Source organism: Pongo abelii, chromosome 3, assembly GCF_028885655.2.
Source record: "Pongo abelii isolate AG06213 chromosome 3, NHGRI_mPonAbe1-v2.0_pri, whole genome shotgun sequence".
Lineage (NCBI taxonomy): Eukaryota > Metazoa > Chordata > Mammalia > Primates > Hominidae > Pongo > Pongo abelii.
Genome location: NC_071988.2, coordinates 209,869,076 through 209,895,326, shown reverse-complemented (window position 1 = coordinate 209,895,326; position 26,251 = coordinate 209,869,076). Strand labels below are relative to the sequence as shown.

Genomic DNA, 26,251 nt, shown 5'->3' with positions numbered 1-26,251 from the left:
GCCTACTGTGTTTTTATTAGTGTGAAGCAGAGCATTAAAAATTTTCCTCTTCAGCCATTTGGTTCATCAGTTTATTCAGTGACATATGTACTATATCTTGAGACTGATTATGACTCATATATTTACTTTTTCTGTAGACCTCCCCTGTGGACAGTATTTACTCTTTGAAGACAAAAGTTTAGCATTCAGTCTGTACATACTAAAAACATGATTTCTACAGAGGTCCTGGAAATAGAAAAGGCCACAATTTTGAGATTAGTTACTTTTATTAATTACCTGTTGCCTCCTGCCCCGCCCCCCAAACGCACAGGCACATGCACACCAAACTCAATGACTTCAAACTATAGTCACTCACTATTTCTTACAAGTTCCCAGGGTGGATGGATCTAGGCAGGACAGAATCAGAAGTTGTAGTCTTAATTGGACCAACTCACGCATGTCACCAGCCAAGTGTAAGCCATCTGGGTTGCGTTGGGGTCCTTGGGTGTGGCTCTGTCCCACATGTCTTTTATCTTCCTCCTGAGACCCCCAAAAATGGCTGGAGCCGAGACACAGAAGGGCAAGCAGAGGTACTGTGAACCTCGTGAAGCCCACGCTGTCATCTCACCTCATCCTATTGGCTAAAGCAAGTCCGATTACTGGACCCAGAGTCACCTATTGTGGAAAGAATAGCAGACACACGTGGCAAGACAAGGACACAGACAAGGATGACTAAATGGAGTGATTGATGCGGTCTATGGAATGTGTGCTGCAAATGGAAGCATCTCTAAGGCACATTTGAGAAAGTATCAGCCATGAATAGTCCTCTAAGATTAAAAAATCTACTTCCCAAACCTTTGTAACTAGATCCCAGCACTCAAGACCTTTACTGGGCATGTCTTTGTTTTTTGTCTATTTTTTTTCGTGCCAACTTTGGAAACAGAAATGTCCTATAAGTGGACTAGTCAAAATATTGTATATGCCTGCAGCATACAGTTATGGGGGATCCTATTTGAACATTGCATTTTGTCATTGTATCATGAATCTATGCATCTTATGTCCCAGTCGCAATACTACCATCATTTTGATGCTACTCTGTTAACTCACTTTACCAATTCTGCTGCAAATAGGAAGATTGAAACAGACCTGGCTGGGCATGGTGGCTCACGTCTGTAATCCCCGCACTTTGGGAGGCTGAGGTGGGTGGATCACCTGATGTCAGGTTTTCGAGACCAGTCTGGCCAACATGGTGAAACCCCGTCTCTACTAAAAACACAATAATTAGCCAGGCCTGGTGGAGGACGCCTGTAGTCCCAGCTACTTGGGAGATTGAGGCTGGAGAATCGTTTGAACCCGGGAGGCGGAGGTTGCAGTGAGCCGAGATCACGCCATTGCACTCTAGTCTGGGCAACAGAGCGAGACTCCGTCAACAAACAAACAAACAAAACCACAACAACAACAAAACTCAAAAAAACAGACTTAACAGTCCTGTAGACAGTTGTTTTTGGATAAAAGTAGAAATCGACCATTCTGGTCTTAAAGCTTGAAACTATCTGGTTCTGTAAGTAGTCATTTTGTTTTCTATACATTTCCAACAATTCATTATTTGTTCTATTGATCTGAAGTTCCTAATATACCTTTGTGAAGCCTCTAAAAATTGATAGAGGACATCAGCCATTTAAAATTTCATTGGTTTTCCTTACCTCTGATGATCTAGAGAGCTATGAGAGCTTTAAGGTCCCTGGCAAAAAGCTGCATAAAAGACTTTTTTATAACTTCTGAACAGAAATAGTACATTATTTAGTATGTGAAAAAGTAGGTGAGAATAAAAATGTTTAAATGGTATTTATTTCCAAGGTAATTCAATACAGTTAATAATTTGAGTTGGTTTCAGATCTTTTCTTTTAATGAGGAAAACCTGTTACGCACGCAAAGTTAATGTTCAGGAAATATTGGTCTTTTCCTTAAGGAAATTATAGTGATTGGGATTTTCCTCAAACTATTGTAGTTGTGTTTATCATTATTACCATTAAGTGATATTCATTTGGATTAAGCAATAATAGTATTTAAAACATGTGAGACTTTGTAGTGATTTCTGATCCTAAGCCGTTTATCACTGGTGGGCCTTCATGTGTGTACCTGGAAACAAGATATGCACCAGTGTTGCCCTGCTTTGAAAATGTTGGTGGTCAGTACTGCATCGAGAAACCAGTCATGGAAAAGTGTGATGATGCTCTTTTAAAATAGCTGAAAATAAATTGCTGTGTGCTTTTCCTTACTTTATCCCTGTTTTATTGTATAGTATTTAAGTGAAAGGAGATAATTAATTCTTATATTGAATTTCCAAAACTGATATTTGCGCTTACCATTTTTTAAATGACGTTTTTTCCAAAACTGATATTTGCATTTTCCATTTTTTTAAATGACAACAAGAAACATTAGTTGTCTTACTTTGAAAAGTTTGGCATAGAACCTGTCACGTTTTGATGCTTTTGGTCACAGTTCTGTCACTAGAATACTAGCAATTATGCAATAAGTAACCTAACTACTTTAACACAGTGGTTTGAAGCGCTGCAGGCAGTAACCTGCAAATGCCAAATCACAGTGTTTTAATTTGTAACATGTTAGAGGGAATGATAGGACTTTCTGTAGTATAAACATCCTATTAACTAACACTTGTGCTGTTAAGTAACAGGGCTTTGACTCTTGGGTTGAAGAAGGCACCAATCCCTGCTAAATTTTGAGCGCTGACAGCAGTCAAAGCTTTGTCTTCAGACTCTGGAGAAGGTGACGATCACAAGGAACTGTTTCGTGAGACACAGGCCAGAAATTAAAACTACTTAATCCCTCTAGGCCCAGGGATTATTGTGGAAGAGATAGGCATGTGAGATTGTCAGGGCTGACTTTTGAGGCATAGGATTAGTTCAGAGTTTTTCTATACATTAAACAACATTAATATCAAAAGCTCATTGATACAAGAATAGTGTCTGGACCCATGTCTTGGAATAACAGTTTTCTTGAAGCATTGATCTGCTGTTTAATAGAAAATTGGAAAAAGGTTATAAAAAGTTTATAGAAATTGGCCAGGCACAGTGGCTCATGCCTGTAGTCCCAGCACTTTGAGAGGCTGAGGCTGGTGGATCACGAGATTAGGAGTTCAAGACCAGCCTGGCCAAGATGGTGAAACCCCGTCTCTACTAAAAATATAAAAATTAGCCAGGCATGGTGACGGGTACTTGTAGTCCCAGCTACTCGGGAGCCTGAGGCAGAGAATTGCTTGAACCCGGGAGGTGGAGGTTGCAGTGAGCTGAGATGGCGCCATTGCACTCCAGCCTGGGTGACAGAGTGAGACTCTGTCTCAAAAAAAAAAAAGTTTATAGAAATCTGTACCTTATAGTCAAAGTGGTTAAATTAGATAGATTGTTTATAATATTTCATTAAAATTAGCTTTAACATTAATACCATGCCATTCAAAGGAAAATTTTGGTTTTTTTAAACAAAATATGTAATATTGAGAGATAAAAGATTTTGTTTACTTTTTGAGTAAATTGCAGAGAGAAAAGGGAGTGGAGAGAGACAGATTCAGTTGGCCTCATGCTGTCTTTATTAGGTCTTATTGTTTGGGAAAGAGAGTCTCTATCAAAATGTAAATGTTTTTGATTTATCACTTTGGCTAAATGAAGGATTATTTTATAGTGACTTGTGATCCTATTTTGTGATATTAAGTGTCTTAAAATTTTGATATTTGGTAAACTTTCTAGGAGTAAAATTTCAAGTTCCGAATTCAGTCATTTTGTCCTCAAACTAACTTTTCTAGATATTAGGTTCCCTGACATGCAAGAGAGACATAATAGGCTTATTCATTGTGTTAGAATTATGTAGGAAGCATTGTCAAATCTGAGGTGGTGTTTATCTTCCTTTGGGTTATATTTATATAAATGTGGTGATAATATGTGTTCCAGGATTGTATGAGATTCTTAAAATTCTGGTATTTTTAAATATATGTTGTCAGTAATAATTATAATTATTAAATTGTTATATGCCACAGAAATAACCAAATTTTCTTGTCAACTGTGCCTTTAACTATGGCTGTCTCAAGACTTTTTGTTATCCACAATTGTTGTTTTGCTTTGATCCTTCTCAAAAAGTGACTTACAATCAGCCACAGTCCAAACATTGCTTCTTTGGAAGAGTTCATAAAAAGGACTCTTGAAAGAAGTTTCTGGTAACTTTGGAGATTGTGCCATTGGATTGGAGAGAAAACTTCTAGGCCTCTAATTGAAAGGCTGATGTGTTCATAAAGATTTCCACTAACCCAATATGAAGCAGAACAGGAGCTGATTGCATAGACTGAACTAATAAGGACTGAAATAATCTTTTATGATTTTTATGTTTGAAATATTGCTGTTTCTTTTTGCTTTGTTTTTCAGAGTCTGAATAATTTTTTCCTTTTGAGATATTTACAGGCTTTAAGTATGCTTTAAGTGTACTGAATAGAGTATACTTTTATAAACAGAATTTAAGGCCATTTCTCTCTATGCTCGATTTCTCCATAATTTGTAAACTATTTGTGAATATTCTTAACTCATGGCAATGTGTTTGTTTGCATAATAACAACATGTCTTCTTTTTTTCTTTTATAATGGACCCTCCCACCCCCAGTTGGAGGAACTGGTTATTTCCCAGGGCTTTGACTGAAATGACCTTGTCAGAGGTTCCAGCAAAGCCAGTCTAGGAATGTCTATGTAGACAATGATCTTGTTGCATTCTGTGTGGGTAATCAGGCTAGTATATGGGACTGAAGCTTATTTTGCAGGTAGATTGGTCCTGCTGTGATTTTGAAACCATCCCCAAGAGTCTCATAGACAGTTGCTTTTGGATAAACATAGAAATGGGCCCTTCTGCTGTTGAAGCTTGAACCTTACATTGGTTTTATCTGAATTCCTTCCTCAAGAAATGACCTTCAGGCCTCTTACAAAAAGCATCAAAGAACTGAACCCAGATCACCACACCAGATGCCAGACCCCTCATTCACCAGGATCGCTTCCTTGCCCCTCCCGAGTTCCTGTTTTCTTACACATTGTTACATTCTTTCCTGCTATATAAACCCCTGCTGCAGCACCAAATTAAAGCCTTCTTCCTTGGCAACACTGTTGTCTCAGCGATTGGCTTTCTGTGTGGGGAGCAGCAGGACCCAGACCAAATCACTGGTGTTTCAGTAACAATTTGTCTCTGGTGGATGTGGGGGAGCTAGAGAGAGAAATACTGTGTTTCAGAACAAAACTCTAATATGAGATTAACCTTTGATTCCTCATGTCACCCATGGTATGGAGCTGCCCATGACACCCCTCCTCAGCAGGAAGCAGCCAGGAAGATCAACAACCAGATTCCCCATGATTGAGGAATTGATAAATAGAAAGGAAGGCCTGAAACTGATCCAGGAGTCCCATAGACAATCATGTTTGGATAAACATAGAAATTGATCCTTCTGGTTTTTTTTTTTTTTTTTTTTTTTTTTATGGAGTCTCACTCTATTGCCCAGGCTGGAGTGCAATGGTGCAATCTCAGCTCACTGAGACCTCTGCCTCACAGGTTTAAGCAATTCTCCTGCATCAGCCTCCTGAGTAGAGGTGTGCACCACCATGCCTGGCTACTTTTTGTATTTTTAGTAGAGACAGGGTTTCACCATGTTGGCCAGGCTGGTCTTGAACTCCTACCTTCTGATCCTCCTGCCTCGGACTCCCAAAGTGCTGGGATTATAGGCATGAGACAACAGGCCCAGCCGTGGGCCACTATGACCAGCCAATCCTTCTGGTCTTAAAGCTTGAAATTTACATTTGTTTTATCTGAGTTCCTTCCTTGGGAAATGACCCTTCAGACCTCTCAAAAAAAGTATCAAAGAACTGAAACTCACTAGATCATCACATCCAGACAATGAGATGCCAGATCCCTCATTCATCATGATTGCTTCCTTTCCCCTCCCTAGTTCCTGTTTTCTTACACATTGTTACAATCTTTTCCTGCTATATAAACTCCTAGTTTGAGTAGGTCCCAGAGATAGATTTGAGACTGAGCTCCCATCTCTTGGCCTGCAGCACCGGATTAAAGCTTCTTCCTTGGCAATACTCATCATCCTAGTTGTTAGTCTGTGTGTCGGGAGCAGCGGGACCTAGACCAAACCCCTGGTGTTTCAGTAACAATATGACAAAAATCTCATCTAAAGAACGGTTTTCTTTATGGCCATCGCTTCCTTCACCTTCCAATTCTTCTTGGAAGCCTTGTTAAAGAAAAGCAGTAAAGATTTGGGGATTAGAAGGCAAAAGAGAAATTTTTTTCTTAATAGGATTCATGGACTGGAGGAAGGACAAAAATACCACAAAGGAAGGGAGGTTTCCAGAAGAAGTTGCCCTTTCATTTGTGTTTCATTTCCTTTCCCAGATTTAGCTTGTGCCACATACAATTTAAAGGTACTCCTTTGCCAATGTAATGTTTAGACCTGTTACTTTGCATCCTCTCTGAGTAAATAGCAGTTGTTAGAAAAAGACTAACTCAAAAGCTGTAGGGCAGACCCTAGTTCTATGTTATTCACAAATGCTCTGCACTAATTGTGCTAATACAAAGTTGTAAGAATCCTATCAAATATGTATATTTTTATCCTCTATTTTTATGTATTTATTCATAAAATGGAAACTAAAGCTGTGCATACAACAGCAAAAACAATATTTTGGTGCTGACTATTGCTTCCTAAACTTTAAAAATTTTCTACTGTAATAATTTTCAATAGATTAAAATATCATCATCTATGACAGCTACACAGTTTTATATTTAATTTGTTTTTAAGCAACCAGAAATTAGTATTAAAGTTTTGGGGTTTTTTTTTTCAATTATAAAAATAAGGAAATAACATGATCAATCTAGTTAGTGATATTTCTCCACAGTTTTTGTTTTTCCTTTTTAAATCATGTATCTTAAAATTACTGACTTTGGAACAGTAGGGGAACATGTGAATTAGAATGTTTTATAAAAATTTCAAAAAATGTTAGCATTAAAGTCATAATTATATGTTTGTAATTCATTCAAAAAGTAGTGTTTTCTACTTACACCCGCAGAAATCATCTGTGAATAATAAATAATCTTTACAGTTTTCAAAGAACTTTCAGCTTCATTTCACTGAGATTTAAAGAGGTGACTTGTTCAAAGTTACCTAAAAAATAGGATGTGGAGCCCATATTTACATCTGATTTTAGACCTCATGTTCTAAAAAAATGGTGTACAAGCTCCATAATCTTGCAAAACCTCTCCATTCTTGTGATTTCCTCTCAAATTTTTATAAACTGAGGTTATGCTGCATACACAGCAAGATTTTCCTCAGGTGTTATAGATGACATGTTCTGTCTTTACAACTACATTGGCACTTCATTACAGGTCAAGATCTCACATGCAGGCTGTTACTTCAGTATCTGTCTTCTGTACCCCAAAGCCCTTAACGTCTTCAAGCTTATCATCGGCTCAATAACATTTGGTGACTGAATATAAAGAAACGAATTATCATTCATGTAACTTACAGCATTTCAAAGTTCAAGCTAATTTGAAGTTTCTTTGATTTAGTACAGAGGACTTAACGTGTGTGGGTACATGTTTCTAAATCATCAAAGATCTTGTAACAATAAATGGTACTGAGTTTTCAGAATATATGAGAGTTTGATCTAAGGAGGGTTTTCAGAATTTTGTTGAATCGGTATCTCTCCTGAGGCTTAAATTAATGCTTTCTCTTCCCATTCACTAAAGTTCCTAAATCTGCTTCTTAAAAAATACATTTATGTTTTTCTGCTCTGAATGTTGAAAGGCTTCCAATAGGTCCTGAAAGCACAGTATTTCATATCCTGGAGTTTCAATGAACTTTTTTTTCTTAATAGCTCTGTGAAACTGGAGAATAATTACTTTTTCAGTTAATGTTAAACTGATGGCATTTTTAAACAAGAAGCTGGCAGCAAATATTATGTCAAGCTATAGTGCATTAAAGAGTGGTTTGGCCACTTTGCAACTCACCTCTGAAATATCAGACTTCCTTTGTCGAGCCAAGTACAGCATTAAGAAATCACACTGTAGAGGTGGAGGGGATGCTGAGATTTTTTGCTCCAGGCATAGAGTCTGTTTCTCTGCACACTACTAAGTGAGCCTGACTTTCCAATCCTTTTTACAACCCGGCAGTTCTTTTGCAAAGATCCGAAGTTCCATTTACTCACAGGCTAACAAATATGTAGATATAAATAGGTTAACATTAATAAGCCATTTAAATGCTTTAATGTTTCTCTGGTTTGTTTAAAAATTAGGGCAAATTCAGGATCTTTTCCCATACCTTTTGCAATGCCTTAAGAAGACAGGAAGGTAGTATTTTCCAGCAGTAACTCAGGCATCAGTGCGTGCTATACTGATAACTGAAATAAACTGTAGCAGAACCAACTCTTTCACTTAAACTTAACAGATATTTCAATCAATCGGGACACTTCGGAAAATATACTTCTTGAGAGCAAAGCTCTGTATTCCATGCTTTGAAAGATATTAAGTAAAGATGAAACAATTGAGGTTATGACAACTACATAAATAACTATATTTAACGTATAGTGGAAAGTATTAAATTTCATAACAGATGTACAGATAAAAGGCTCTGTATGTGGAAAAGAAAAAGATGGCTTCCTCTTCGAAGGGGTTAGGAGATGGTGAGGGAGGGATGAGGACAGAGCCCGAAGGCCTGGTTCAGAATTGGTTTTGACATGGCTAGAGCAGAGGGTTTCTCCCAGAGACAGACACACAGGAGACGAACTGTGCAAAGAGAGAGAGAGGGAGATCAATTCAAGGCCAAAAATCTAAGGTCCGTGATCAAGATTGAGGTCACAGAGTTGGGAGATCAGAGCTGGGAAGATCAAAATGAGATCTGAAAGGATTAGAATTACAATAATTCGGGAACAAGTAAAGACAGGTAGACAACCACAAACACTAAAAACAGTTCTTGGGACACTGGACTTGAGGTACTTGGTTTGGGCCATCTTCTTAATGGGGCAGGAGGATCATGTGGAGAAGATGTTATGTGAGGAATGAAAAGTTATGCCTAATTCTGCTTGTACTGATGGCTGTGTGTGTGTGTGTGTGTGTGTGTATCTGTGTGAAGAAGGACTGTGTCATTTGTGCTACAGTTTATGTTTGGAATAAAGTTTTATGTGATCCAGAAAACAGTTCACAAATGAATACATCATTCCGAATCTAAAAATCACGTGAAGTCCTATATTACCTATACTGTTAAGGTTCAGGTTATCAATTGGAAAACACAGTTTCTTAATCTTATCTTTAACTGGATAAATGCGATTTTGGTGGACATAGATTCTCTAAATATATGAAAGATATAAAGGAGGCAATGGATAATTGGCGTACTTAAAACTTCGTTCTGTTATCTTACTTCAATAAAGTAAGAACTTTATTGAGGTCTATTTTACATATCATAAAAGCTCAGCCATTGCAGGTATACAATTCAATGACTGTTTTGTAACTCTGCGGCATGGTGGGAATATCACCGTAAATCGATCTCGGAGCATTTTTTCATGCTCCATCTAAAATCCCTACTGCCTGTTTACAATTAATCCTTTTTCACACTTTAATCACCAGGCAACTACTAATCTAGTATTGATCATTAAAAATGGAATCCACAGTCTGTGGTCTCTTGTGACTGGCTTCTTTCACTTAGTGCCATGTTTTTGAGGTTCATCCGTGATGTAGCATGTGCCAGCAGCTCTTTCCTTTTTATTATCCAATGCTATTTCATCATATGAATAGACCATATTTTTATCCATTCACCAACTGAGGGGTGGTCAGGTTGTTTTCAAGTCCTGGCTTTTATGAATAATGCTGCTATAAACATTGATGTGCAAGTCTTTATGTAGATAGATGTTTCTTTTCTCTTGGATAGATACTTAGGAATGGAATTGCTTGGTGATATGGTAGTTTTTTATACAACATTTTGAGGAAATGCCAAATTATTCTCCAAAGGGTCTGAAATGGTTTTATTATCTTGATGATGATGAAGACAATATCTGCTACTACTACTGCTATGTGAGGTGGGCCAAGATTAAGTTAAAAATTACATATATATATATATAATTTTCCATTCAATTCTCACAAAAATTCCTTGTAGTAATCATCAATATTATTACTCCCATATATACATCTTGGGTACTTTCACTATGTTTATGATTTCAGTTGCTCCCCAGATTGGTAGTCTGCTATTTAACAAATATACCTAATACATTTAGGGAAAAGACACCATGTGATCTAAAATAAAACAGGGAAGTATCTGTTGGTATTAGGAAGCTGGGCAATTTTTGAACAATCCTAAAGTCATGGATGGATGAATTGAATTAGATGAGTGAAGAGGCACATGTCTTCCTTGGGTGGCTGATTTATTCAAGAAATGTACTGCATTTTAGAAGATGAGGAATCAGCCTGACACCCTAGAAGTATCTATGGTTGCTACTGTTCTAGGCTGATTGTAACTCAAACTTGGCACACATCAGCTCAGTAGAATGACTAGATGAATTCTTTGAGGTGAGAGACTGGTCCTGTTTATTGTTGTATCACTGGTGACTAGATCAAAATAAGGACACAATGTATATTTGGTTGATTATATGTGGCATCAAATGAATATGCACTTTCCAGGCATGGTCTCAGCGATGCCAGAGTTACATCATGGTGAGTCCAAATCAAACAGAAAGTAGCAACAACCCTGAGTATCCAGACTACAGGACTGATGCTTTACAATTGTTACAATTCTAAATTCATTCCAGCAAGGTGGCCTCACCTTTGTGCTTTAAATTAGCCATTATGAATTTTTGTCCCAAGGCTAAACTAAATCTCTGCAGGTACTTGTATTGCATGCAGTCACATATATTTCTTCTCGTAGAAAAACCCAAGTTAAAGATAACTCAGCAATGTGGAGCTTAGAGTGCCACATGCCTCTGATGAGAGGGAAAGAAGAGAACATCCTACCTGTGTGAACCGTATTAAATGAAACAAAGTAGCATCTGGATAAAGTCATTTTTTTTTCAGGCCAGTTAACGTTTAGGCTTAGATCCCCATATCTTCTCCTATATTAATCTTTTTAATATTAAGGAGCTTTAACTTAATAAATAATTAATAATGTTCTCTCTTTTTCTAATTGACTTTGAAAAAAGGCAAATAAACAATGGCAGATAATTAGGGCCAAAATTTATTATGACATTGATTTACTTCATGATTAAAGCTATAAGAAATGTTGGAAAGACAGCTCATATATATCTCTATATATGGACTATATATAGGTTTTATATATATATATATAATATATATGTACACACACACACACACACACACACACACACACACATATATATATGAGAGAGAGAGAGAGAGAATGTAAAAAAATGCAACCAGGAAAAAATGCTGGGAAAATTATACCAAAATGCTAACAGAAGTTGTTAGGGTCTTGCAATTGGGAGCATCTCTCTTTTTTTTTTCTTCAACGTTTATTTTAAGTTCAGGGGTACATGTGTAGGATGTGCAGGTTTGTTACATGGGTAAACATGTGTCATGGGTGGTTTGCTGCACAGATCATCCCATCTCCTAGATATTAAGCCCAGCATCCATTAGCTATTCTTCTGATGCTCTCCCTCTCCCTGCACCCCTCCACAGGCCCCAGTGTGTGTCCTTCCCCCATGTGTCCATGTGTTCTCATCATTCAGCTCCCACTTATGAATGACTGCATGTGGTGTTTGGTTTTCTGTTCCTGCATTAGTTTGCTGAGGATACTGCTTCCAACTCCATCCATGTCCCTGCAAAGGACATAATCTCATTCCTTTGTATGGCTGCATAGTATTCCATGGTGTATATGTGCCATATTTTCTATATCTTTTCTATCACTGATGGACATTTAGGTTGATTCCATGTCTTTGCTATTGTGAATAGTGCTGCAGTGAACATACATGTGCATGTATCTTTATAATAGAATGATTTATATCCCTTAGAGTATATATCCAGTAGTAGGATTGCTGAGTCAAATGGTATTTCCATCTCCAGGTCTTTGAGGAATCGCCACACTGTCTTCCACAATGGTTGAAATATTTGCACTCCCATTTACAGTGTAAAAGCATTCCTTTTTCTCCACAACCTTGCCAGAATCTGTTGTTTTATGACTTTTTAATAATAATGCCACTCATTCTGACAGGCGTGTGATGTTATCTCATTGTGGTTTTTCCCTGATGATCAGTGATGTTGAGCTTTTTTTCATGTTTGTTGGCCACATGTATGTCTTCTATTGAGAAGTGACTGTTCATGTCCTTTGCCCACTTTTTAATGGGGTTATTTATTTTTTTCTTGTAAATTTGTTTCAGTTCCTTGTAGACTCTTGATATTAGACCTTTGTCAGATGGATAGATTGCAAAAAATTTTCTCCCATTCTGTAGGTTGTCTCTTCGCTCTGATGACAGTTTCTTTTGCTGTGCAGAAGCTTTTTAGTTTAATTAGATCCTGTTTGTCAATTTTTGCTTTTGTTGCAATTGCTTTTGGTATTTTCTTCATGAAATCTTTCCCCATACCTCTATGTCCTGAATGGTATTGCCTAGATTTTATTCTAGGGTTTTTATTGTTTTGGGTTTTACACTTAAGTCTTTAATTCATCTTGAGTTAATTTTTGTGTATGTTGTAAGGAAGGGTTCCAGTTTCAATTTTCTGCATATGGCTAGCCAGCTCTCCCAGCACCATTTATTATATAGGGAGCCCTTTCCCCGTTGCTTTTTTTTGTCAGGTTTGTCGAAGATCAGATGGTTGTGGGTGTGCAGTCTTATTTCTGAGTTCTCTTTTCTGTTCCATTGGTCTGTGTGTCTAAGAAAATCTTCTTTTTTCTGTTTTCCAGTTTCTGTACATGGTTACATCAAATAAAACAATAAATAATGATGAAATTAATTATTAACTCCTAGGCTAAAAGATCTTTGGAGTGTAGCGGTGCGATCGTAGCTTACTGAAACCCTGGCCTCCAGCAGTCCTTCTATCTTGGCCTTCCAAAGTGCTTAAATTACAGGCGTGAGTCACTGTGCCTGGCCCTAGGTTTTTTGTTTGTTTGTTGTTGTTGTTGTTGTAAGTAGCTTTCACTGATTGTTAAGCATGTGCCATATAGGATGTGTCCATACAGCATATCATTTAATTGTATTTCTATTTCTGTGGCACAGATATTACTATGACTTTCATTTTAAGGAGTAGGAAATTGTGGCTTGTATAATTAATTGTGCTAAGTCAGGTTAAGTAAGGAGTTAAGTATATCATTGAGTAAAACTCCAGTTCTGATTGATTCTTAATCAGGGCATAACCTCTTAGCTCTTGTTGAGGGCTCAAAATAGGAACCTCAAATAGGAACTAAGGACTGAGTAATAAACTTGAGACCTCATAAATTTAGCGTCTGGGGGAAAAATGTATGCTTTGTAGATTTTGGTTTTCATAAACAGAATTTTCATATGTCTAACTGAGTTTTTCGCTTGTAATCGGAGTATTTAGCAACATGAAGTCAGCTTCGTGGGATCGGAAGTCAGAGAAGGCAAAAGTTTTTAGCATGTTTCCTCGTGACTAATTTTAATTGTCTACCCCACCCAATTCTAAATTGCTATCACATTCTTGCCTGACCTCAGAGATCACTCAGATTTCTTGGGGACAAAATTTGCTGGCCATATTTAGTATTCCTCGGCAATTGTCCATCTTCCAAGTAGGAGAGTTTAGGGAAATGTGCACCCTCTGTACACAAGGGAACACGAGGACCCTTTCCTGCTCAGTGAATCGTAAGGCAAAGTGCTCCCATAGCCCTAATTCAAGGGCAATGACAGCCAGATCATATGGAACCTTTCCAGTGGAGCCTTTGCAGAGTGGGTGGGTGGCATTTTCTTTCTCTTTCCTTGGGACCATCTGACTCACCGTGTCTGATTGTCCACCCTCTAAGAACAACTCTTAATGACAGCAACAGCCTTTGTCTGACAGCAAACAGGTTTCTCTGAGCCAGTGTGTTTGGCCTGGAGATAAGCCCAAAACAGTTTTACACTAGAACAGTTGAATTCGCCTTTAAAAAAATTTGTTTGTACTGACTGTTTGGAATTTGAATGGCGGGGGTAGGTGAATCTTGCTGGTGGCTGTCAAGTACGATAGTGTTAATCTGAGTTAGATGGTTAAACAGGGAGCATAATTCAAGGACAAAACTTCTTTTCATGTGAAATGTTAGCACTTTCCATCTTGGTGAGGGTTTCCTGCTCATTCCTTTTGAATTGATCTGACATGTTTGCTTTGGTCTTAAAACAAAAACAAAAATAAAGAGAAGAAGCCCATATAATGTCTTCAACTCTCTTATTACATAGTAGACTAGCTAAGAGTGCTGATGGAATTAAATAAAGAACAGTGCAACTTCCATGCTGCTTAAAACCATTTATAACACAGCCCAAAGGCACCAGGATATGTTCAGCATTGTCTAATTTAGAAAAATGAAGAGCTGAGTTGGAAGGAATAATGACCATCAGATCACAGTGTAGAATTGTGGTGAGTAAAAGCACAGCCTGTCTTTCTTTCACGGGCCACACGCAGTCTTCTCTTTGAATTGTCAGAATTTCACCAAGTAAAAGGCACTCACGGCCTCAATCTCCAAATTCATATTCCCTGTTTCGACTGCCCCAAACATGTGCAATTTGTCACAATTTACCCAATAATAAATAAATGATCTTATTGTGATGAAACAAATGGCCTTTAATCATGGAATTTTCATTGTATCTTTAATGAACGTTGATTACCATCGTGATTATAATGATTGTGATCTGTTACAATAAATTTTCAGGTAAACAGTTCTACATCTGCAAGCAGCCAGGGAAGGTTTGAAATCAATCCAGCAACAAAAGTTATCTTTCTAACCTTCCAAGTTCTCAACTGCTATTTGTTTTGAAAGGGATTTCAAATGAACATTAAACATGTCACAAAACTTGCTTTTTGTGCTCAATAATTTATTTCTTGTTAAGACCGTCTTTCAGGCTAATTAAGATGAATTGTTTGTAATTAACAGAAACCTGGCATTCATAGATTGGCTTGAAGTCTGAATTTTAAATGACTAAAAGAATAGGAACCTTGAAATTAGAAAATGACTACTTATTCTGTAATTTGCTGCCCAAGCGAGTACCTGTTCACGATGTAGATTACCACAAATATTTAGCTTCTGTTGTCTCAAGCAATACTAATATTGAAAAGCAAATCTTAAGGTTAAAAAAATAAGTCTTTAAAAAAGATCACAGATTCAAGTTGAGTACATCTTGAACAATTAGAACATTTCTCTGAAACTGGTTAGTTGACTTCTTCCAGATATATGTTTCTTTCCTTTTCCATTCTTTCAGATTTTCTTCATTTCTTCAATTTCTAGACTAATGACATTTTAGATGGGAAAGAATGTCAACTGATTCAACTTGGTGACCTGGGTTAAATAACATATTTTTCTCTACTATAAAGACATAGGGTTGAGCTAGATGATCTTTTAAGGCCCCTTACAGCCCCTAAATTGCAAAATTCCAACTAATTTTTCTTCTTCCTTTTGTGTTCTCTTTGCACTCTGAGTAATTCTTTGGGCCAGGTTTGCTGTCTATGAAGATCCAACCGAGTGGTTCAGAGACCATTAACTTTCAGATTGCTTGGCCGTGTCCCAGGTCTTCAGGATTAATAGGTCCAGGGAAGTCTTAGGAATCAGCATGTTGAGAACCCACTTGTGTTGATTCTGGGGTAGATATTCTGTGGACCCATCCCTATGGACCAAACAGTTTGCTTCCTTGCTTCCTTGTTTACAAGTTTTATGTAATAACACACCATTAACAGCTGGCCTTGTGTTGAGCATCATCTATTATAAGCAAATAAAATTTAGCAAATACCATGAAAGGTAATTTTTAAAGAATTCTGTTTAATGAAGACGTCTATTTTTGTTATAGTATTTTATAAAGGAGCATAAAAGAGCGAAGATACTGAAACAATGAATAAAGCTTCAGTTCTAACTACCAGAAAAAAGTCATTTATCAGTCTCTGTCTGGAGAAAAGTATAGCTCAAGATCAAAGATTCCATGTGGCCTGGCCAGGTTTAAGTGGAAAAAGCTGATGAATTTATAGTTATAGCTAATGAATGCATAGTTAGTTTAGGCCATCAGAAATGAGAGGGAACACTGTTTACATCTTATCATATGATGTTCTAAAGGGTTTCAGGTATCTGGAGTTGAGCTTCTTGGGTTAACTCGAGTGGGCAGAATTCTGGCTGGTAGAGAGAGCTGAGTGATCTCATTGACAGGAGTCCAGGGCCCACAGCGGCCTTCTGTGCCTTGTCCATGCAGACTATCCCTTGTCCATGTGGTCACCTTGTGTGCTGGTCCATCCATCACTGTTTTATATAGGAAATCCAGTACCATCCACTTTCCTCATCTTGCAGACTTTTACTGATGGTCTAAGGAAGGGTGATGTGCTGCATACTCCTCTGACTTCTTTATCCATATCTCCACTATATTTTCTCTCACAATTTTTAATTATTTATTTATTTTTAATTTTATTTATTTATTTATTTTGAGATGGAGTCTTGCTCTTTCGCCCAGGCTGGAGTGCAATGGTGTGATCTCAGCTCACTGCAACCTCCACCTCCCAGGTTCAAGTGATTGTTCCACCTCAGCCTCCCGAGCAGCAGGGATTACAGGTGCCTGCCACCATGCCTGGCTAATTTTTGTATTTTTGTAGAGAGGGGGTTTCACCATGTTGGCCAAGCTGGTCTTGAACTGCTGACCTCAGGTGATCTGCCCACTTCAGCCTCCCAAAGTGTTGGGATTAAAAGCCTGAGCCACTGTGCCCGGCCACTCTCACCCTTTAAAAATCTTTAAAGTAGAAATTGCTCCCTTGTTTCAAAAAGGACAGTCTTAGACACATGACTTCTTCTAATCATGATGTTTTCTAGGTAATTATGGTGCTGCCTGAAAAAAAATTCTGATGCATCTCTCTCCTCCACCGCCTACCCATGGGGTCCCTGACATGTAAATATAGTTTGGAATGCTACTTTGTTAATTGTTTTAATTCTAATACTTCTCAAACCCTTTAATGGGCCATTAAATATTGTGTATCTCCATGCATGGAGAGAGGGAGAAGTGTAATGAGTTATATTAAACAGATGGAATCTTTGTTTCATAGAACCTTTAATGACATCTTGCTTAATACCAGAATCTCATGGAGCACAGTTTTAGACAATTTCTCTTGAGAAAGAGAAAGAGAAATTTTCCCTTATGTGCTTTGAGGGAACGTAAAATTCGGAAGAAAGAGGAGGCACAGCGTGAACTGGGAGGCTGCACCAGAGTTTCAGGCAAAGGAATGGTGTGTGGCCAGAAAGTAAAAGGGGACATTTTTGCACAAGTACTTTAAAATGTACAATTTTCTCATCAGGATCCTTTTACATAGCCTTACTTCTTTGAATATGAGAGTCCCTCTTTCCAACAAAATTTTGAGTTTCCCTTTATGATTAAGTAATTATACTTTTTCTGTGTTTTTACTGAGATACTATATCATGATGAAAAGCTACTGTGATAAAACAGCAATGAAATATCACTACACACTTATTAAGATGGCTAAAATCTACAACATGAACAACACCAAATGCTGCTGAGAAGCAACAGGAACTCACATTCATTGCTGGTGGGAATGCAACATGCTATGCCCAATTTGGAAGACAGTTTGGCAGTTTCTTTAAAAATTAAACATCTTCTTACGATAGGATTCAGCAATTGCACTCTTTGATAGTTACCCAAATGTGTTAAAAATTTACATCCACACAAAAACCAAAACGTGATGCTTACAGCAGCTTTATTCATAATTGCCCAAACTTGGAAGCAAACAAGATGCCCCTCAGCAGGTGAATATGTAAAAAAACTGTGCCACGTTGGACAATGGACTTGTATTCCTCAGCAAAAGGAACTGGACTATCAAGGATGACAAACATGGAGGATCCTGAAATAAATATTATTTAGCGAAAGAAGCCACTCTGAAAAGGCTACATACTGTGTGATTGCAACTATATGATCTTCTGAAAAAGGCAGAAAAAGATCAGTGAGTGCCATGAATTGGGGTAGAAGAGAGGGATGAGGAGACAGAACACAGAAGATGTTTAGGGCAATGAAAATTGCTGGATGGTACTAAAATGGTGAGTACGTATCTTTATACATTTGTCAAAACCTGTAGAATACACAACACCAAGAGCGAACCTTAATGTATACCGCAGACACTTTGGGTAATAATGGGGTGTCCTAGTAGGTTCGTGGATTCTAACATGTTCTGCTCTGGTTCAGGACGTTGGTAGTGGGGGAAGCTGTGCATGTGTGGAGGGAGAGGGTATATATGCACTCTCTTCACTTGCTCTAAAACTGGTCTAAAAATAAAGTCTATTTCATTTTAAATCATGAAAAATGCACTTACCCTATGACTCGGCAGTCACATTCTTGGGCATTTACCCCAGAGAAAGAAAACCTTCTGTATACACACACACACACACACACACACACACACACGCTACTATGACCTTAACAATCCATCTGAGTTAATTTGTAGTCTATTAATCAGAATAGCAGCTTGTGATTAGTTTGCAAATAGTACTTGGTGCGATTGTAGGTTGGGGGAACCCTTAAGGGGTGGTGTTAGGGACCAGCAGATTGGGACCATTGCCTTACAGCTAAATGGCCTCTACTTTCAAGCTTTGGAGATTCTACCAGCAAAGTCTCTGTCTTGCATAGATGAGTTTCATGCTACATAAATATTTTGAGTTGCTATACACATCTGCTACTTGCATATTGCTAGTTTCAGCCAAACCCGTTAATGTGGGAGAATGATCATTGAAACTCAGCACAAACATCAGCCCCAAGCACGTATCGAACACCTTCCATGGACACCCTATTTTCAAAACTGAGGCTGTGAAGTCTGGGCCAAGACTTCTCCTTATGCCCTAAGTTATACGTATGCGATACACAACAGTAAAACACTACATCTAGGAAGTTCATTTTCATGACCCAATACATTTTTTGAAATGTTTTATTGAGACATTTGCTGGTGCGGGATTTATATTTTTTATTAATATTCAGACATATCTGCTCAATTATATGGTAAGCAGTTAAGGTATGTGGCATGCATGTATCACTGCCGTTATCATACTTATAATAAAAATACCCCCATTTTGGAGCACCTGCGATGTGCCAGGAAGTTGTGTCAGTGGTTTACATACATTCATAACAATCTCGCAATAACCCTGAAAGACAGCTATTGTACCATTTTACAGAGGTTAAGAAATATGTTAACGATGGAGTTCATAAGTAGCAGAACTAAATTGTGCTTTAAACCCAAGCATATCCAATATTTAAATGATGGTGGTGGTGATGATGTTAAGATTAATTTTCCTAGTTTTAGATAAGGACTTTCTTTTCACAAATGTTTGCTTACCATTATACCTAGTGGTTAAGAGCCCAGGCTCTAGACCAAACTATCAGAGTTAAAATCTTATTTACAAAATTTCTGTGCTGTGTAATCTTGGGCAAGATATTGACTTCTTTGTGTTTTTGTTTCCCCATTTAAAAATGGGGATAATAATATACTTACAGAAATGCTGTAAGAATCAAATGATGTAAAAATGTTTAGAAGAGTCCCTCGCACATAGTAAGCACTTAATCTATATTTAATATTATTATTATTGTTAAAGATTTTTAAAACTTTAGGTGGCATTCCGGCAACATTTTTATTTTAGAGTGTTTATGAGTTTTCTGTGTCATTGGCTACTGCTTGAAATTCTGATTACTCAATATTTTCCATTCAGTGTGAAACTCCCTGGAACTGGCAGGTTCCTGCCCTTAACTGGTTTGATTGGGTTCATCCCTGAACACCTCTAATCAGCACCTTCAGATTGCTGTCCAGCCACCATCTCCCTGATTGCAGAAATGGCACACATTTAGAAGATGCTTGAAATGAAGGCTGTGGAGCCAAAAATTTATATTTTTCAAAATTTTATGGAGTATGAGCTACATAGCATCCTTTTATTGCAAACATATGAAATTATTCTTATCTGCTTATTTATAATATGGATACCTGGGATAATTTAGTGTCAGTGTTGATAAGAACTCAAGGTATTTTGAAGCAGATTTAGAAGTGTATTTGTGAGTCCTAATATTCTATAAGAAAAATGCTTTAAAACCTCATGGTTGCTCTATGTTAGGCTACGTACAGTAGCTTGGAATTGCGTTAGTTATAGAAACATCAACTTTGTTGATATGAGATACTTTTCTCCCAAGAGGAAGACTGAAAACAGCATATGAGCCAGTTAATCAGAATGAGCTGTTGTTTGTGGCATACCCTGATGTTCATTCACTAGTGTTGATATGATTACATTCAGCATGTCACATGCAAAACATAGGTACTCATTTGTGGCAGAGTCTAGTACACAAACCCTTTCCTTCATTGATCTTTTAAGATCAAAATGTGCATTTCTAAAACTATGTTTTCAAACCATGACTGTGTATTCTGGGTTTGTGTTTTTCTTTGTTCTTAAAAGCACCTTTTTGTTTTTCTAACAGTGACATGAGAACATACAACAATGGTTGAGCTCCAACTCTGTATTCAAGAAGGATCAATTTTACACAGTTTAGGTTTAATGCGACTGAAGTAAAGAAAAGCATATGAAGTATATTTTATTTTATGTCAGGCCATTAGTAGCAATATGTATGAGAGAAATTAGGATCTTGGAAGTTACACATCAGAATACTGTTTTATAATTAACTTATACTTTATTTTAAAGAATAGAAACATACAAGTAATTTGGAGAAAATTGTGCACTGTATAGATTCCAGATACTCAGGTAAACAATTGCCATAAACAGGCCTTAACGTTTTCATCTCCTTTGTATGGCACAAAACAAATATGCCATAAGATATGTGTTTAATGGGGAAAACAATATGAAAAAAGATAATTTTTAAACAGAAGAACACTCCACAAAACGTATCCAGTGAGGACCATCAGGAGACGCAGACAAGAAAACGCTTCCCTCTCTGCTCCCAGACCCCCTGAGGCGAGGCTTACAGGAGAAAAGGAATGTGCATCTCATTAAAAATTGTAGTCTCGAAAATGTCGTAAATCTTTCATTTCCCACTCAGGAATGTAGTCTTCCTGCAGCCTGACAGAGACAGAGAAAGGAAGCAAGGCTTTTTTTTTTCATCTTTTTCTTAAGTTAATTAAGAGTCTGCTGTAGCTCTAAAGTGTTTTCATTCTTACAAAGAAAGAAAATGATGGCAAGTGTGTTTTAAGGTGTAATAGATGCTTCTTCAAAGCAATGAACATAATGCACTTGGGAATAGTATCACCACAAAATGAAAAATTTAACTCTTGCATTTTAAACTAACATAGATGAGCATGGCTGGAAAATGTGAATTTACATAAATATTCTCTTAGTACCTACAGCATTTGTGGAAACTTTTAAATACAGTAATTGAGTAATTTAGATAGAGTGTATTTCTATTCCATCGAACTCTAAGTTGGCTAAATATGAAATACAGAAGAGTGACAAAATGGAATGCTGGTTTGACTTACACCTTAGTGGATGGAAATCATCAGTAATAAATGCATCTTATAACAGCAAAATACTGCAAGACAAGTGGTATAAAATATTGTGTAATAAGTTCAGGAAATTATAGTTTGTCTCTTGGAAGATATTTGATGGCTCAATCTGGTAACTAATGCTCATTCTAAGGTTGTCCTCCAAATGAACGAATTCACAAAAGAAATAGACTAAAGGATCCTGGAAAAAGCAATCAGTTGCTTTATCCACCTTTCCTCAATTCCTCTAGGGTATCTGTAGTCTTGCCAATTAGGCCTGCAAAGGAACCAAACACACGTGTGTTCCAATCGGAGGAGTCAGAAGTCACTAATGATGCAGAAAAGCACATTCCAAGTTTTGGCAATGCCATATATGTTAGTAATTATACTACAATGCAGTTAGAAAATATATTTTTTAAAAGTCCAAAATGAAAAATCAATTCAAGATGGATTAAAGACTTAAATGTTAGACCTAAAACCATAAAAACCCTAGAAGAAAACCTAGGCATTACCATTCAGGACATAGGCATGGGCAAGGACTTCATGTCTAAAACACCAAAAGCAATGGCAACAAAAGCCAAAATTGACAAATGGGATCTAATTAAACTAAAGAGCTTCTGCACAGCAAAGGAAACTACCATCAGAGTGAACAGGCAACCTACAAAATGGGAGAACATTTTCACAACCAACTCATCTGACAAAGGGCTAATATCCAGAATCTACAATGAACTCCAACAAATTTACAAGAAAAAAAAAAACAACCCCATCAAAAAGTGGGCGAAGGACATGAACAGACACTTCTCAAAAGAAGACATTTATGCAGCCAAAAAACACATGAAAAAATGCTCACCATCACTGGCCATCAGAGAAATGCAAATCAAAACCACAATGAGATACCATCTCACACCAGTTAGAATGGCAATCATTAAAAAGTCAGGAAACAACAGGTGCTGGAGAGGATGTGGAGAAATAGGAACACTTTTACACTGTTGGTGGGACTGTAAACTAGTTCAACCCTTGTGGAAGTCAGTGTGGCGATTCCTCAGGGATCTAGAACTAGAAATTCCATTTGACCCAGCCATCCCATTACTGGGTATATACCCAAAGGACTATAAATCATGCTGCTATAAAGACACATGCACACGTATGTTTATTGCTGCATTATTCACAATAGCAAAGACTTGGAACCAACCCAAATGTCCAACAATGATAGACTGGATTAAGAAAATGTGGCACATATACACCATGGAATACTATGCAGCCATAAAAAATGATGAGTTCACGTCCTTTGTAGGGACATGGATGAAACTGGAAATCATCATTCTCAGTAAACTATCGCAAGAACAAAAAACCAAACACCGCATATTCTCACTCATAGGTGGGAATTGAACAATGAGAACACATGGACACAGGAAGGGGAACATCACACTTCGGGGACTGTTGTGGGGTGGGGGGAGGGGGGAGGGATAGCATTGGGAGATATACCTAATGCTAGATGACAAGTTGGTGGGTGCAGCGCACCAGCATGGCACATGTATACATATGTAACTTACCTGCACATTGCGCACATGTACCATAAAACCTAAAGTATAATAATGATAATAATAATAATAATAAAAAAAGAAAAAAAAAAAAAAAAAAAACCAAAAAAAAAAAAAAAAAAAGAATTTATGTTTAAGTATAGTATCAAAAAGAGATATTTAATTTTCCCACGGATAAAAGCAATCTTCCAATAAGTACAAAGGGCTTTTTTTTTGGCTATTGCTTTTGTCTCAACATTCTATTTGTGTACATATGTATCCATCAGCATTCTTTTAATTATTGTTTTACAAAATGCATATAAGCCAAGTTGCAAACTGTGTATGTTGATCAAAATTGTCTTTGTTATTTTGTATTTTTATTCAAGATCAAATTTAGAATGAGTTTATCCATTATATTACAGGCATATTTTTGAAAATAAAAAAAAAAAAAAAAAAAAAAAAAAAAAAAAAAAAAGTCCAAAATGATGAATGAACTATTTGGGATCAGGCTGCAAAGCTCTTTATTATCTTTTTGCCACTATATAAATATGGAAATGGAAAACGTAAGTGTAGTAATTTAGCAGGATAATTTTGTTTATTAATTCTAATAATTAAATGTTGGGGGCTATATTTTGTATGTGTTTTTTTTTATTTCATTTTTATAGTAACTCAGTTTTTATTTTGTTTAACAGAGTATTGATTCTGCAACAAACTGAGAAGAAACCTGGCGATTCACCACAGATAGCTGAGAAACCCTAAGTCTGGATTCCAGCTAAATGGGAGCAGACTAAATAGAGCGGCAGTCGGCGAAATACATGTAACCCATGAACAAAATCCGGTCCAGCACCTGTGTTTTTTTTATGGCCCACAAATGAGTCTGTCTTTACAGATGAATGTTAAAACTGGTTTGACGAGAGAGGACACTCACTTTGAACCCCAACTAAGCAAAATATTATCACCTTTCCCCTCAAAAAAGTTTTTGTTCTTCTCATTAGTAAATTTGTATTTGTATTATGACAAAATCATAGTCAATTTTTATCATATTCTAAATTTTGACAATACAAATTGTGGGATTTTTTTCCCTGGTTATATATGTACATACATAATGCCCTCAATTGTTCCTTATGACCCACGAAGCCCTAAATATTTACCGTCTGGCCCTTTACAGAAAGAAACTGTCAACTGCTAGAATAGAAAAATATTTTTTACAGAAAGAAACTGTCAACTGCTAGAATAGAAAAATATTTTCCACCTCTTAACAGTTCTTACAAGTGCAAAAATATGTATATTTCCCAAGCTCACACAATGTTTTATGTATATACATAGTAATATCATTTAAATGTTTACAGATACTATTCTAAGATAATCTAAAGTTTTCTAGCTTTATAATTACATATTTTACTCATGTATTTATGCACACATTTGTATCACAAAATAATACAATTGTCCCTAGGTATCCATGAAGGACTGGTTCCAGGAAACCTAGGGACACCAAAATCCTGGGATGCTCAAGTCCCTGATATAGAAAATGGTGTAATATTTGCATATAACCCATGCACACCCTTTTTATACTTTAAGTTATCTCTAGATTACTTATAATACCTAATACAATGTAAATGCTACGTAAATAGTTGTTATGCTGTGTCGTTTAGGAAATAACAAGAAGGAAAAACGTCTGTACATATTCAGTACAGATGCAATTTTTTTCCCTCTGAATATTTTCTGTCCACGGTTGGTTGAATCCATGGATGTGGAGCCCACAGATACAGACGGCTGACTACATGCAAAGTGTTTTTTTAAAAATAGAGAAGAGTGTGAAATAAAAGCTAATAGAATCCCCTCAATCCAGTTTGAAACCAAATCCAACTCTCCAGAGAGAACTTGTAATAATTTCTCTTTTAAATTCTGCTGGTGTTGCCTACTGTAATTGTAAACAACATACTTCTTCAGTTTATCAGCTTTAGGTACTAACTGTTGATTCTCTTGTACATAAGAGGAGGGATTTAGCTTGACAATCCCTCTTCTTAAGGAAAGTTATTTTAGTTCTTCAGTTAATATTATAGTACCTTTAAATAATGTATATAAATGGTTTTCTGTTTTCGACAATTTTAAACATCACTTGAAGCTTCAATTTAAGGGACCTATTCTCTACACATATCTTACGTAGTTCTTTTTCTCATCTTATGTAAACTGTACCTTTATATTTACATAGGCAAGACTGATAACATTTGCATTCAGATCCATAAATTTTTACATATTTGTTCTGTCTTTAAGCCATCTTAACATTTGAAAATCAATATATCACTTTTATGTTTTCTCCATATCTCTGGTACAGTAATTGCTTCAAGGATAGAGTTACAATTCAAGTTAGTCCAGTGAGACTGGATCCCAGGACTTATGTTTTAATTATTGGAGAAGAAAGACTCTTCAGCTGCCACAGGTCTGTCCTTCAAAAACCTGTATTAGATATTTATTGGACCATCTGGATCTAGCCTCCATTTCTCTTACCGTTTGTTTCATATTATCTCTTTGCCTTTTTATTTTGTATTCTGTGAAATTTCCTGTATTTTTTTTTAAATTTTTTTTTCCAGCTGACTAGTGTGGAATTCAGCTTCATGGGTAGTTACCTGACAGCCTTATTTTAATTTCCAAGAGTAATTTCTTAGTCTCTGATGAGTCCTTCCTCATTGCAACCTCTAACTATTTTATGGTAATGTGTGTTCTCACATCTCTTAAGGAACTGGAATTGTTCAAGGTCCTTCATTTCTCACTTCATTATTTTTGTTTGCCCCAGAATCAGCGGTCCTCACTGCAGTGTTGTTTCTCTTTCATAATCTTAGGGTTCCACAAATGTTGGATGTCCTTGGAGTTGGAGAGTGGGGGTGTCTCCTGGGGCTCTGTCTCCCATCTTCCCAGGTCATGGAGCATCATAGATAGGATTTGCAGGGGGTCTCTCCTGGGGTTCCGTCTCCCATCTTCCCAGGTCGTGGAGCATCATAGATAGGATTTGCAGGGGGTCTCTCCTGGGGTTCCGTCTCCCATCTTCCCAGGTCATGAAGCGTCATAGATAGGATTTGG

The 26,251-nt window shown here is 37.0% G+C and overlaps 1 long non-coding RNA gene across 1 annotated transcript in view; it reads left to right on the top strand.

Moving 5' to 3' along the window:
• Positions 1-24,191, top strand: part of LOC134761327 (uncharacterized) — a 132,092-nt gene extending 107,901 nt beyond the window's left edge. Inside the window, exon 9 of the long non-coding RNA XR_010139842.1 lies at positions 23,866-24,191. This is a non-coding gene — a long non-coding RNA (uncharacterized LOC134761327). The remainder of the gene's footprint in view (positions 1-23,865) is intronic.
• The last annotated feature ends 2,060 nt before the right edge of the window (positions 24,192-26,251 follow it).